The sequence below is a fragment of the Balaenoptera ricei genome, chromosome 21 (assembly GCF_028023285.1).
Source record: "Balaenoptera ricei isolate mBalRic1 chromosome 21, mBalRic1.hap2, whole genome shotgun sequence".
Lineage (NCBI taxonomy): Eukaryota > Metazoa > Chordata > Mammalia > Artiodactyla > Balaenopteridae > Balaenoptera > Balaenoptera ricei.
In genome coordinates, this window is record NC_082659.1 from 23,065,126 (window position 1) to 23,077,249 (window position 12,124).

Genomic DNA, 12,124 nt, shown 5'->3' on the forward strand with positions numbered 1-12,124 from the left:
ATGGTATTAGGAAGAGGACATTGGTCATTGGAGGAAGGTATTTAGGACAAACGCGTAGATGTGCCCTTTAGAATTCACATGAAGGAAAGGAAGCTTGAGTTACAGTTCTGGTGTGATCTTGGCTTCTACTTGTGTAGAATGATAAGGTAGAAATTAAATGCTTGGCTTTAGAATTAAGTATGAATTCCTCTTTACCACAAATAATTTAGTTGCTTTGAGCCTCAATTTCTCATTTATAAGGTGGGCATCAGACCTACTGCATCAGGTTGTTATGGACAGTTAAATGAAATAATAAAGCAGGTAGAGCCTCAGCAAGTGCTTGTTTCCTTCCACTCTCTTTTCCCTTGGGTGGCAGCATAAGGTGTTCTCAGAGATCATTTCTGTGTTCTGACACTCAGTAAAAACTTAATGACAGATATGTGGCTCTTTGTTGCCTTCAATGTGAATTAGTTTATGTCCTTTGTTTCATATTCATTGTTACTTTGTAAACTTGAATTATGATTTGATAAGACATGAAACTTTTTTAAAAATTGCAATTTAGGGGCTTCCCTGGTGGCGCAGTGGTTGAGAATCCGCCTGCCAATGCAGGGGACACGGGTTCGAGCCCTGGTCTGGGAAGATCCCACATGCTGCGGAGCAACTAGGCCCGTGAGCCACAGCTATTGAGCCTGCGCGTCTGGAGCCTGTGCTCCGCAACAAGGGAGGCCGCGACAGTGAGAGGCCCGCGCACCGCGATGAAGAGTGGCCCCCGCTTGCCGCAACTAGAGAAAGCCTTCGCACAGAAGCAAAGACCCAACACAGCCAAAAATAAATAGATAAATAAATAAATTTTTAAAAAATTGCAATTTATGCCTTTTAACTTAGCAGAGACATTGCAGATAGGATAATGGAAAATTATCGTAACGTAAACATTTTCCCCACAAATATTTCAATAACAGGAGTATGAAGTTCTGGTGATTTGCTGTGACTAAGTAAAAAGCGTATGAAAGCTTGACAAATGCAAAGAGATGTGAACAATGATAATTTTTTAAAGGCAAATTAATTATGAGTAAATAGTTCTTCAAGCTGCTAGAGGGCATCATAATTGCTGTTTCTGAAAATTGCAGCCCTCTAGGAATGAGAGAAGGGAAAGAGCAAAGGAGGAACTCTGTTAAAAGAAAAAGGCATTCTTTTCCTCCTCACTGTGGGGGAAAGGAGCTCAGGTGGGATGTGAGAAACGTGATTGAATACTGTCATTAAGAATATCGCTCATAGGATAATTTATCGAAAACAAGCTACATTAAAAAAATTATTTGATATATTTCCCAAAGAATGATAACTTAACAGTTATGTTCTTTGCCTCCTCGGGTTGAAAGTACAACAGTGTATTGAGGTTCCAATCATTTGAATTCTTAGAGACAGGAAAATAATAATTGTGATATTATTTCTTAAGAAACTAAAATTCAAAGCAGAATCAGAATATTATGGTACTGGCTCAACCCTGTGTTCCCTGTGAAAAATGTTTTCAAACATGTGACTTTAAACCTTGTATCCAGTAGCACTAAAACTGAATTGGTCTTAATATTTTATAATGGGGGAATTTGCCTGGAAATGCTAGTAAGTCCTTGAGGCCTTACTCAGCTCGTAACAATTTAGGGATGGACTCAGAAAGCGGGTGAAACTTCTCTCAGAGAGATTGGGAGGCACCTTTTGCATGTGGTTGCTGTCCCTAGAACTGTAAAAGTTCTGTCATCCTGTAATCAACTTACGTGGTCAGACTGTAATATCTACTTTGTTACTTATTAGTGTTTTATTTACATGACTCTAGTCAAGTATTAGAAAAAGTGATCTTCCCCTAAGTACAAGGAAGTATAAAACAATAATTGGGCACAAACGAATTCATTGTTCCTAGGGCTGTTACCAGTTTGCGTTTATTTTAATCCAACTGGTATTTTTTTAGCACTCTCTGTGCACGGGATTCTATTTTTGAAAGGCAGATGAAAAGGTCCTGATTGAAGGGATAGGGTGTTTATTGAGTCCCTATTGTGTGCTAAGAACCAAGCTAGGTTTATATATATTGTCTGAATTATGACAGCAGTCCTTGGAGGAAGGTAGTGAAAGAGGAAATTGAAATTGACAGAGGTGAAGTCACTTGCCTCAGGCCAGACAATTGCTAAGTAGAGAGCAGTATTCTCAAACCCAGGTTTGTCTGACTCCTAGACAGGACTTTCTTTTAGACTTGATTCTCTAGGGTTTCCAGGTAGAAAGGAGATATGCTTTGTTATAATCATTCTTATATTTGTTCTACTGCCTGCTTTATCTTATAATAAACTGTGGTTTGTGTAAGCAGATAATGCTGACTTCCCAGATGTATTGGGGCCTGCCTTAACTCCTTATTGCAAAAAGGATGTAATTGAATTGGATATAAGAATCTGCTATATACACATACAGAATAATGTATACCTAAGTTACTCCATATGTAATGGGCCTTTTCAAAAATTCTTGGTCTTCTCTATTTATAGGAAATCTTGATAATGGGAGCAAAATTTAATTGGAGGATTCTTTTATTATTATAACATTTCATGCCAAAGTTTGATCATAAAGAACTAGTCTCATGTAAATTCAGTAAAATTTTATTTACTTAGATTAGCTCTTTTGAGTAAGTAATTAAATATTTTCTAATGTCTTTAAAAAAATTCTTACATGCACATGTGTACTATATGTTAGCCACTGTTCTAAGAGCTCCTCAAATATTTATTTGTTTTGTCCTCCTAATAACCCCATGAGTAGGTACTGTTATTATCTCCTGATTTACCAGTGAGGAAATGGAAATACAGAGAGGTGATGTTGCTTCCTGGGGTCCCAGAACTAGGAGGTGGCGGAACTGGGATTCTAACCCGTTCAGTCTGGTTCCAGAGGACCAACTCTTAGCTATGGTGTTTTGCCATTAGTAAGTGCAGCAGACTTAAGAGAGAATTTGATTTTTTTGAACTTATTTTAGCTCAATGAACTATCTGCCTTTATGTGCCTCATTAGATGGAAACCCATTTGTACCTTTTTTACATGTCCCTCACCAGGAAATAAATAAGAATACATTTTTTTTCTAAGTTCAAAGGCACATAAAGGCAGATAGTTCCTTGAGGTAAAATTATGTATCACAAGTATGCTAGTCCCAGTTGTTGACAGAATTCTGAATTTTTGGTGACTTTTATATGAAAGGCAAAGACTAAAAAAAGTATGGTTAAAAACCTGGACTTTTACACAATAGAAAATTACTTGTTGACTATTTTACTTAAGACTTATTTCTACAGTCTCAGCATTATCACAGATTCTAAATTAATGTATTTATTTTATATTGGAATTGTTTATTTAATGCTATACCATATTTAATGTTGTTTGCTTGATAAGAACCGCCCAATTTTTATTTCTCCATTGGTTACAAATTAATTACTTTAAAGAGCAGCTTTAAGAGAAGTATTGTTTTGGCGAACATACTTAAACAGCATGTGTAAAGATCATTTTTGTCTGAGGAGAAATATCTCTCTCATTATAAAAATAATATATATTTGTAATAAACATTAAAACACTGTAGAAATATGTAAAATAGAGACATTTTTGTAAAGATTCATTCACCATGTATAGCCATATCTACATAATACTTTAAGATCTGTTGTTGCTGTAGATGCCCATTGAGATCCGCCCATGTACTCTGGAACTAACGCCTCTTTCCCCATAACCATTGTTTTTATTGCCTCTTCCAGCTTCTCTGGCCAAGCTTTTGAAGTCCAGAACCAGATATGAGGCAAGCTGGAGCAAATTCTCTTTAATGAGAGTTTGGAATTAAGGTTCAGATAGTACAAGTATATGTATTGTCTGTTGCCGAGGGTGATGGCGATAAAGCTGGGAGACAGGGATAGACAGCAACAGGAAAAATTTGGGGACATGTTTTTGCCTTTGCTTTTGATGAGATGCCTCTATTCTTCAATAAATGTTCATGTTGTTTAAGCCAGTTAAAGTACTTTTTCTCCCTTGTAATTAAAAAAGAAAGCCCTCTACTTGATAGAGTCAGTACTCAAAGATATATTCATAAGTCACAGCATCTTAAAATTAAAAGAATCCTTAGAAATCATTTTTATTATTTACCATTTACTATTATTTGCTATTTTTAAAAACATTTACTAGTTACTATTTTATTGATTTACTATTTGCTTATTTCCTATTATGTTATTAAACCACAGAAATCTTCCTTCAAATGAAATCTAATGCAGTAACCCAATATGTAAAAGTGTTGAGAGGGGAGAAGCATAGACCTTCATGTATCCCACCTCACAAAAGTTCATGTGTGTGTGTGTGAGTGTGAGTGAGGGGAGTAGGTGTGGGTCCTTAAGACCCTAAAGAGCAGTGGTCTTAGCCAGGAGCAGTTTTGCCCATTGAGGAGATATTTAGCAATATCTAGCGACATTTTTGGTTGTCACAGTGGGGGAGTGCTGTTTACATCTATTGGATAGAGGTCAGGGGTGCTGTTAAACATCTTACAATGCCCAGGGCTACTGTTGCAAGTTCATGTTGCAAGACAAGCCAAGGCCAAAGCCAGGGCCTGACTAATTTGACTAGAAACGATGCCACAAGTGCCAGCTCCTTGTGGTCCTTGTACCATACAGCAAAAAGGATGACACTGAGAGAAAAAGGGCTGAATGACTGCAGCACAAGTTGTGGGGTCCTCTGTTGCTGAAGAGCCAATAGAAGGGGAGAGGAAGAAAGCCCCTTACCCTACCTCATCAGAAGTGGGAAGTGATGAGGGAAGGTAGAGAGGTGAGTGGAAGGTGGCCTCACAGTAGCTCCTTGCAAGTCTCTCATCTTTCATTTCCAGAGGTCACAAGGCATTTGCACCAAGACACAGATGAACTGTGATTCAAGTCTTTGCTTAGCATGTGAGGATACTTGCAGAGTCTCCAGGGCACCATGGTGGAGCCATCACCCTACACCTGCAGTAAATAATTATCTGGTCCAAAATGTCAGTAGTTCACTCTGCTCTAGAGTAGTGCTGTTCAGTAGATACATAATGCCAGACATGAATGTAATTTAAATTTTTCTAATAGCCACATTAAAAAGAAACAGGTGATATTAATTTAATAATATATTACTTAAAGCAGCATATCCAAAATATTATTTCAACATATAATGAGTATAAAACATTATTATGCTAAGTGAAATAAGTCAGAGAAAGACAAATACTGTATGATATCACTTATATATGGAAATCTAAAAAATACAACAAACTAGTGAATATATCAAAAAAGAAGCAGACGCACAGATATAGAGAACGTAATAGTAGTTACCAGTGGGGAGGTGGGGGAGGTGCAATATAGGGGTGGGGCAGTGGGAGGGTGTTAAGATAGGCTCCAGGATATATTGTACAACCCAGGGAATAGAGCCAATATTTTGTAATGACTGTAAATGGGAAATAACCTTTAAAAATGGTATACAAGATTAAAAAACATTATTAATGAAAAATTTTATATTTTTTTCAACTTGTTTCTGAAATCTAGTGTATATCTTCTACTTAAAGCACATCTCAATTCAAGCAAACTTTTCATCAGTAATACTTGATCTGTATTTAGATTTAATAAAATTTACAGTTGAAACAGTAGATTCACATATCTAAGGTGTTCAAAACATATTAAACATTTTCCAATAACTGAATTATGTACCAGTGTATCATGTATCAACTTAATATTTAAATTAATTAAAATTAAATATAATTAATAATTCCGATCATCAATCTCACTAGCCACATTTCAAAGACTCAATACTAACATACGGATAGTGGCTACTATATTGGACAGTGTAGCTCTAGGCACTAGAAAATCACTTAATTGTCTTAATTTATGGCTAACCAGGCCAAGCTAAGACCACACAACCATTACTTCAAAACTTTTCTCCAGCTTGCTCGGATCTCTGTTCATTATATACCAGAATACCTGCTCTTAAATCTCCATTTCAGAGGAGCTTTATAAGTAGGGTCACATTAGGCTAGGCATTATATTATGAGGTTCTCAGAGGTTTCTCCAAAGGATATTAATTAAGATGAAAGAAGCCTTCTTTACTCAGTGAATGTCACTACTCATTCAGTGAAAAGATACCACTGAGCATCAAAAAAAAAAAATCAACATGAGTCTAGTTTATGTTGAGAGAAACTTACTGATTAGCATGAGTATGTTGACAGGGAATAGAACTGGTCACTCTTTCTGAGTCCCAGATTTAATTTGGTATGTAGAACCAGTATTTATCTCCTATGAATGTTAGAATTTGAAGGATTTAAATAGTTAGTTTATTTGGGGGTGGAAACTGCTGGTAAGAAGATAGATCTTAATAAAGGAAGAGAATTCTAAAAAATATAAAGAGGAAATAAAATATTTTTAAAACAAAAAATTCTGCAAATGAAAATAAATATTAAATTTATATCGAAGAGTTTTCTTTGATTTGCCTAGTCAGACCTTATATATCTTGGTTCTAGAGTAGTGTTTGTAGGAATGTATTTAAAGCTATTGACATTTATTTTAAAGTAATTTTTAAGGTATAACGTAATTTAATTGATGTTACCTAAATTAAATTTATCCCAAGAATAGGAATATGGTGTTTTTACACTTGTAAAAATATTGTTTTTTGCAAATATACATGGAAACAGATTTATAATTAAATCATTGCTTAACATCTGCTATATAGTATAACATACACTATAGTTAGGGTAGGTTCACAAATTATTTACCTCTGACGTATTACTCTATAAACTTATTGCTTTGTTTTGAATTATCAGCTATTTTTTCATAGTAGTTGTTCCTAATTTATATGTGTAATATTTTTTTCTGTATCATTGAGTTTATCCTGTTTGAGCTTCTTGAATGTATAAATTTGTGTCTTTTATTAGTTATGGGAAAATCTTAGGCATTATCTCTTCAGATAATGTATGTGTTTCTTTTAAGACTGATAACAACATATTAGACCTTCTCACTCCATCCTTTGTCCATGATTATTTCTCCTTGCAGCATTCTTGGATCTGTTGACATGTTTTCCAGGTCAATAAATTTCTCTTCAGATTTATCTAATCTGCGATTAAACCCCTCTATTGAGCTTTTAAAAAATCAACTTTATTGAATTACAACATAAAATTAATTTGAGAAAATGAAATAAAATGCATCCATTTTAAGTATATATATTGACGAGTTTTGACAAATGTATACGCCCATGTAACCACTACCACAATTTAATAGAGCAGTTTTATCACTCTGAAAAGTTCTTTGGTGTCCATTGGCAGTCAGTTTTCTCTTCCCCTCCACCATCCCCAGGGAACAATTGATCTGTTTTCTGTCACTGTAGATTAGTTTTCTGTTCTAGAAATATGTTCTTTCCTGTATGGCTCCTTTTGCTCAGCATGTTGTAGAGATTTCATCCCTCTAGTATGAGTCAATAGTTTATTTCTTTTTATTGCTAAGTAGTATTCTTTTGTATGGATATGATACAATTTGCTTATCCTTTCACCTGTTGATGAATATTGAGATGTTTTTCATTTTTTTGCTTTTCTAAATAAACATATGAAATTTTCATGTGCAGGTGTTTTGTATGGACATATTTCTTTTCCTCTTGGATAAATATCTAAAAGTAGGATGTTAGAACATACAGTAGTGTATATTTACCTTTATAAGTAATTGCCAAATTGATTTCCAAAGTAGTTACATACCTCTCTACGTGCCCACCAGCAATGGATGAGAGTTCCAGTTTAGTACATTCTCATTAATATGGAATACCATTAATAATAAAAGATGGGTTATTGCCCATCTTTTAAATTTGCATTTTCTTTTGAATAATGATATTGAGCATCTTTTCATATATTTCATATATTCGAAGTTTGTATATCTTTTGTCTTATGCATTGAAGATTATAGCTAGTTAAAATTTGGTCTCTTAATGGACTTGAGGATATGGGGAGGGGGTGGGGTGAGATGTGACAGGGTAAGAGAGTGTCATGGACATATATACACTACCAAATGTAAAAATAGATAGCTAGTGGGAAGCAGCCGCATAGCACAGGGAGATCAGCTCGGTGCTTTGTGACCACCTAGAGGGGTGGGATGGGGAGGGTGGGAGGGAGGGAGATGCAAGAGGGAAGAGAAATGGGAACATATTGTATATGTATAACTGATTCACTTTGTTATAAAGCAGAAGCTAACACACTATTGTAAGGCAATTATACTTCAATAAAGATGTTTAAAAAAAAAAATTTGGTCTCTTAGTATTTTGCTCTAAAATTAAAAATTTTATTTGCTAAACTTGGTGCTTTGTGTGATTTAATTTTAGAAACTCAGTCAAATGAGTATCTCTATACTCTAATTAAAAGAGTAAGGTGACTATGAAATACTTGCAAAACATTTTAACATAAACATAACTTCTTTTAAAATTGAGTGTCTGTTCATTGTGAAGAACAGTTTTAGACCTTTAATGTAGCTCTAAAATTCACATAACAAAGAATTTACCATATCTTAATAGGAGGGTTTCTGCCATTAAAAGTGAAAACTATACTTAAATGCTTTTTTGTAATTTACCTAAAAGCCTTGCTACATTTTTAGCTTGGAAAATTCACATTGTTTCTATTTCTTCTATCTTCTTAAATCAGTTATTAGTGCCTGTACTTAAATATGATTTATCATAATAGCATTTCATATTTTTCTAGGAATTTCATAAGATGAGGCTTCGCATACGTGTAGAAATATTTTCTAAAATGATACGAATGCTTAAATTTAATAGTTTTGAGGAATTAAATGAATCGATTTCAGTCTCTGCCGCACTGGTCACAGACTGAAGGCATGCTCCCTGAATCTGGCTCACTGTAGCTGAATGTTTGCACCAGAAATAGGAAAATCACATGTCCTTCTTGCCATAGCTCTTTTGAGAATGTCATTTTGAATATTCTGATCTTACCTTGGGTTTAACTCTCTGTTATTATGCTAGCTGCTTTATTTTCTCCACCCTTATAACTTCCAAAGGAGATAAATGGATTTGAGATATACAGCCTAGTCATTTGGGATTTGAGGTTTGATAATGCCCTAATTGGTTAAAGATAATACAAGGAGATTTTGAATGTCCGTCCACAGTAGTCTCGAATTTACTTACTGAATGTTACTCAGATTTTAGTTTCCTTGTTTTTCTTTCAAACCTTAGTTTGTATATTGATTGTATATTCTGGGAACTTTGCTTCAGACATTTGTGCTACTTTTGAAGAAGAATCTGTTACAAGATGAATTTCTAATTGTATTATGTATCCGTAGTCATATTTTATTATTCCTTTTGGTAGCACAGAACTTTGAAAGCAACTTGTGAAGCATCCAGCATTGAGAGTCCTACATGTCGCCACTTCAAGTACAGACTGACATTCTTGAAAGCCATGGTTGTTATCTTTGCCCTATGTATGTGCTGTTCTTCTGGTTTTAGAAAATCACACAGAAGATCACACAGATCTTCATAGGGAATAGTGTGAAACAAATTTGACTTGAGGAATTGCTCAAGAAGTAGTTTGGTACTTTTTAGTATGTACCCTACAACTTTGATCATGGTCTCAGCTACTAGTTTTGTTTTTGTTAAATCAAGTGTTAGGGTAAATAAATCTTTTTTTTTTTTCCATTTTGATTAAAAGGGTAGGGAAGGAAAAGGGTCTGCTTGAGGCAAATCTTTTTTTCTTTTTTAAGATTTTAGATCTTAATGCTTAGACTGTAACTCTAAAAGCATTATCAGGGATTTGAGGCCTATTCTAGATACATAGAAATCATTTATCTAGTCCAGGTCCTTCACTTTATAGACCTGGGAACTGACTTAGTGCTTCTCAACCTTGTCTGTGGTCAGGGACCAGTTTTTTTCCTTCCCCAATGCATGGCAGGCCAATAACTCTGTAAACTACAATGAAGATGAGGTACTGGAAAAAGTAATTTTAAAATGACACACATGGTTTTAAATGCTTCCTCTTAATTTCTGTGGTTATCTCAATGTCGATGGATTACAGAGAGTTCTAGGACTAGAACAGTCCATGGACCACACTTTGTCCATCACTGCCCACACTTTATCTATCACTGCCCAAGGTCGAGGTTGGCACACTATGACCATGGGCCAAATCCAGTTCACCCCTTGTTTTTTGTATGTCCTGTAAGCTAAGAATTGTTTTTACATTTTAAATGATTTTTTAAAGTACACAATAATAATAATATTTTCTTATATATGAGAATTATACAGAATTCAAATTTTAATAAAGTTTTATTGAAACAGAGCCACACACATGCCTTTAAGTATTGTCTGTGGCTGCTTTTCCTCTGTAATGATGGGGTTGAGGCAAGGCTGAATAGCTGAGACAGAGACCATGTGGTCTACAAAGCCTAATATATTTTCTTTCTGGCCCTTTACAGAAAAAGTTAAGATCTGAAGGTTTGGCTCTAGGACAAAGCAATGAATTAGTAGTTAATGGTAGAGTTGAGAGTACAAATACATTTTAAAATGTGCTTTAAATATTAGTATTAGTTGATATGTATTATCAGGCTCTGTGCTTAGTACTTTTGATGCCATTTTTTGTTCCCATTTAATCTCCCCAGTGCTGCCCTTTTATAAAAAGTTAGGTAAGTTTAGATCCCTTGTGGTCTAGTTATGGATACCTTTATTGCTCCTAAAACTCTTAACTCTACTGAGTTTTGTGGGGTTTTTACCCATATCTGGTGAATTAAAATGGTTCGATTATTTTCTAATGTGGATTTTGTTATCAGCATCTGGTTTGGAAAATTCAGCTTCTTATTCCCTGTTGCTATGTAACTCTTCAGTGATGTTTCTGTGTGTTCAGTTCCAATGAATGAGATGCATATGACTCAAAAATGTTTAGAAAACAGATATTTCTAGTGAAAAGATTACTCCTTTCAAAGTCTACTAAAACAAAGCACAACTGCAGCTAAACTGTAATGGCAGATTTCTGTTGCAAAATAGCAAAGATATAATAGGTAAGGCTGAGACTTTAGGTGACTTTTGGAGGAAGGATAAGGCTTTCTATGTTTTGCCTCTACCACGCATTAAGCTGCAAAGTAAAAGCTCCCACCATATTATCATCAAGGATGTTAAACTACGTTCTTATACTTCTTGTTTAAAGCAGGTTCTGAAGTCCTCGAAGTATGCGATAAAAAAACTCAGCTTTTCATGGTAGCTGTTATTTCTTTGTTTTCTACTTTTTGCATGTGATCACTCAGCAACTAAATAAAGATATAGCGATAGCTGTCATCTTTACATTTGATACATGAGCTTGCTTCATGATAAAGACCCTTTACAAACCAAATCTTCATGTTGGGATTTCTTCCTGGAATAAAAAAATATATATTGCTGTGAAAGTTTATTCATTATGATGAAAGAATAACTACAGTTTCACATTATGGTACTTGCTATTTTGTGCTACTTTTGTCACTTTATAAACATCTGGAAAAGAATTATGTTCATTGCTTACAGTCAAGAGTGAAAGTCTTAGCAAAATCTCACTGCATCTTTTCAAGCCATGGCTAGTTTTTGTTATCCCAAGTCTGAAAGTATCCAAGATTTAGGGCAAGAGATGCTGATGCACGCTGTCCCAGCAGCTGCATCCCAATTCTAGATAAGGCTATTCCTTTGTACCTTATAATAAAGCCATCAACTAGATGGCTTATGTATTAAAGGGAGAAGAAGAGCTTTATAAAGCTCTATACTTAGTAATATATGAGGCTTGCCTTCCAAATATTCCTAAAGAATGTATGTACTTTAGCGTGGGACTGTTAATGAATGAAAATCTGGGACACATCAACAGTCATTATATAACATGTCTTTAACCATTTATTTGCATTTAATATTTCTGCTTTGTTTTAAATTTATGCTATAGAATATTGGTAAATGGTAACAACTTCTGTTCTCTCCAGGAGTACACAAAATCTTGTGTTTGATTTGAACTGTTAGAATAACTTGTAATTGAACTTTGCTTATTAGACTAGTTTTTAATATATTTATTAGTTTAACCATTGGTTGGGTAGTGTTATAGCAACACCCGCCCTCCCCCTCCACCATCCCCACCCCGCCCCTGTACACACACATACCAGATGTAG

The 12,124-nt window shown here is 34.9% G+C and overlaps 1 protein-coding gene across 1 annotated transcript in view; it reads left to right on the top strand.

Moving 5' to 3' along the window:
* The window catches only part of TNKS (tankyrase), a 181,763-nt gene that overhangs the window by 35,297 nt on the left and 134,342 nt on the right, over positions 1 to 12,124 (top strand). The gene's annotated exons all lie outside the window — the stretch shown is intronic.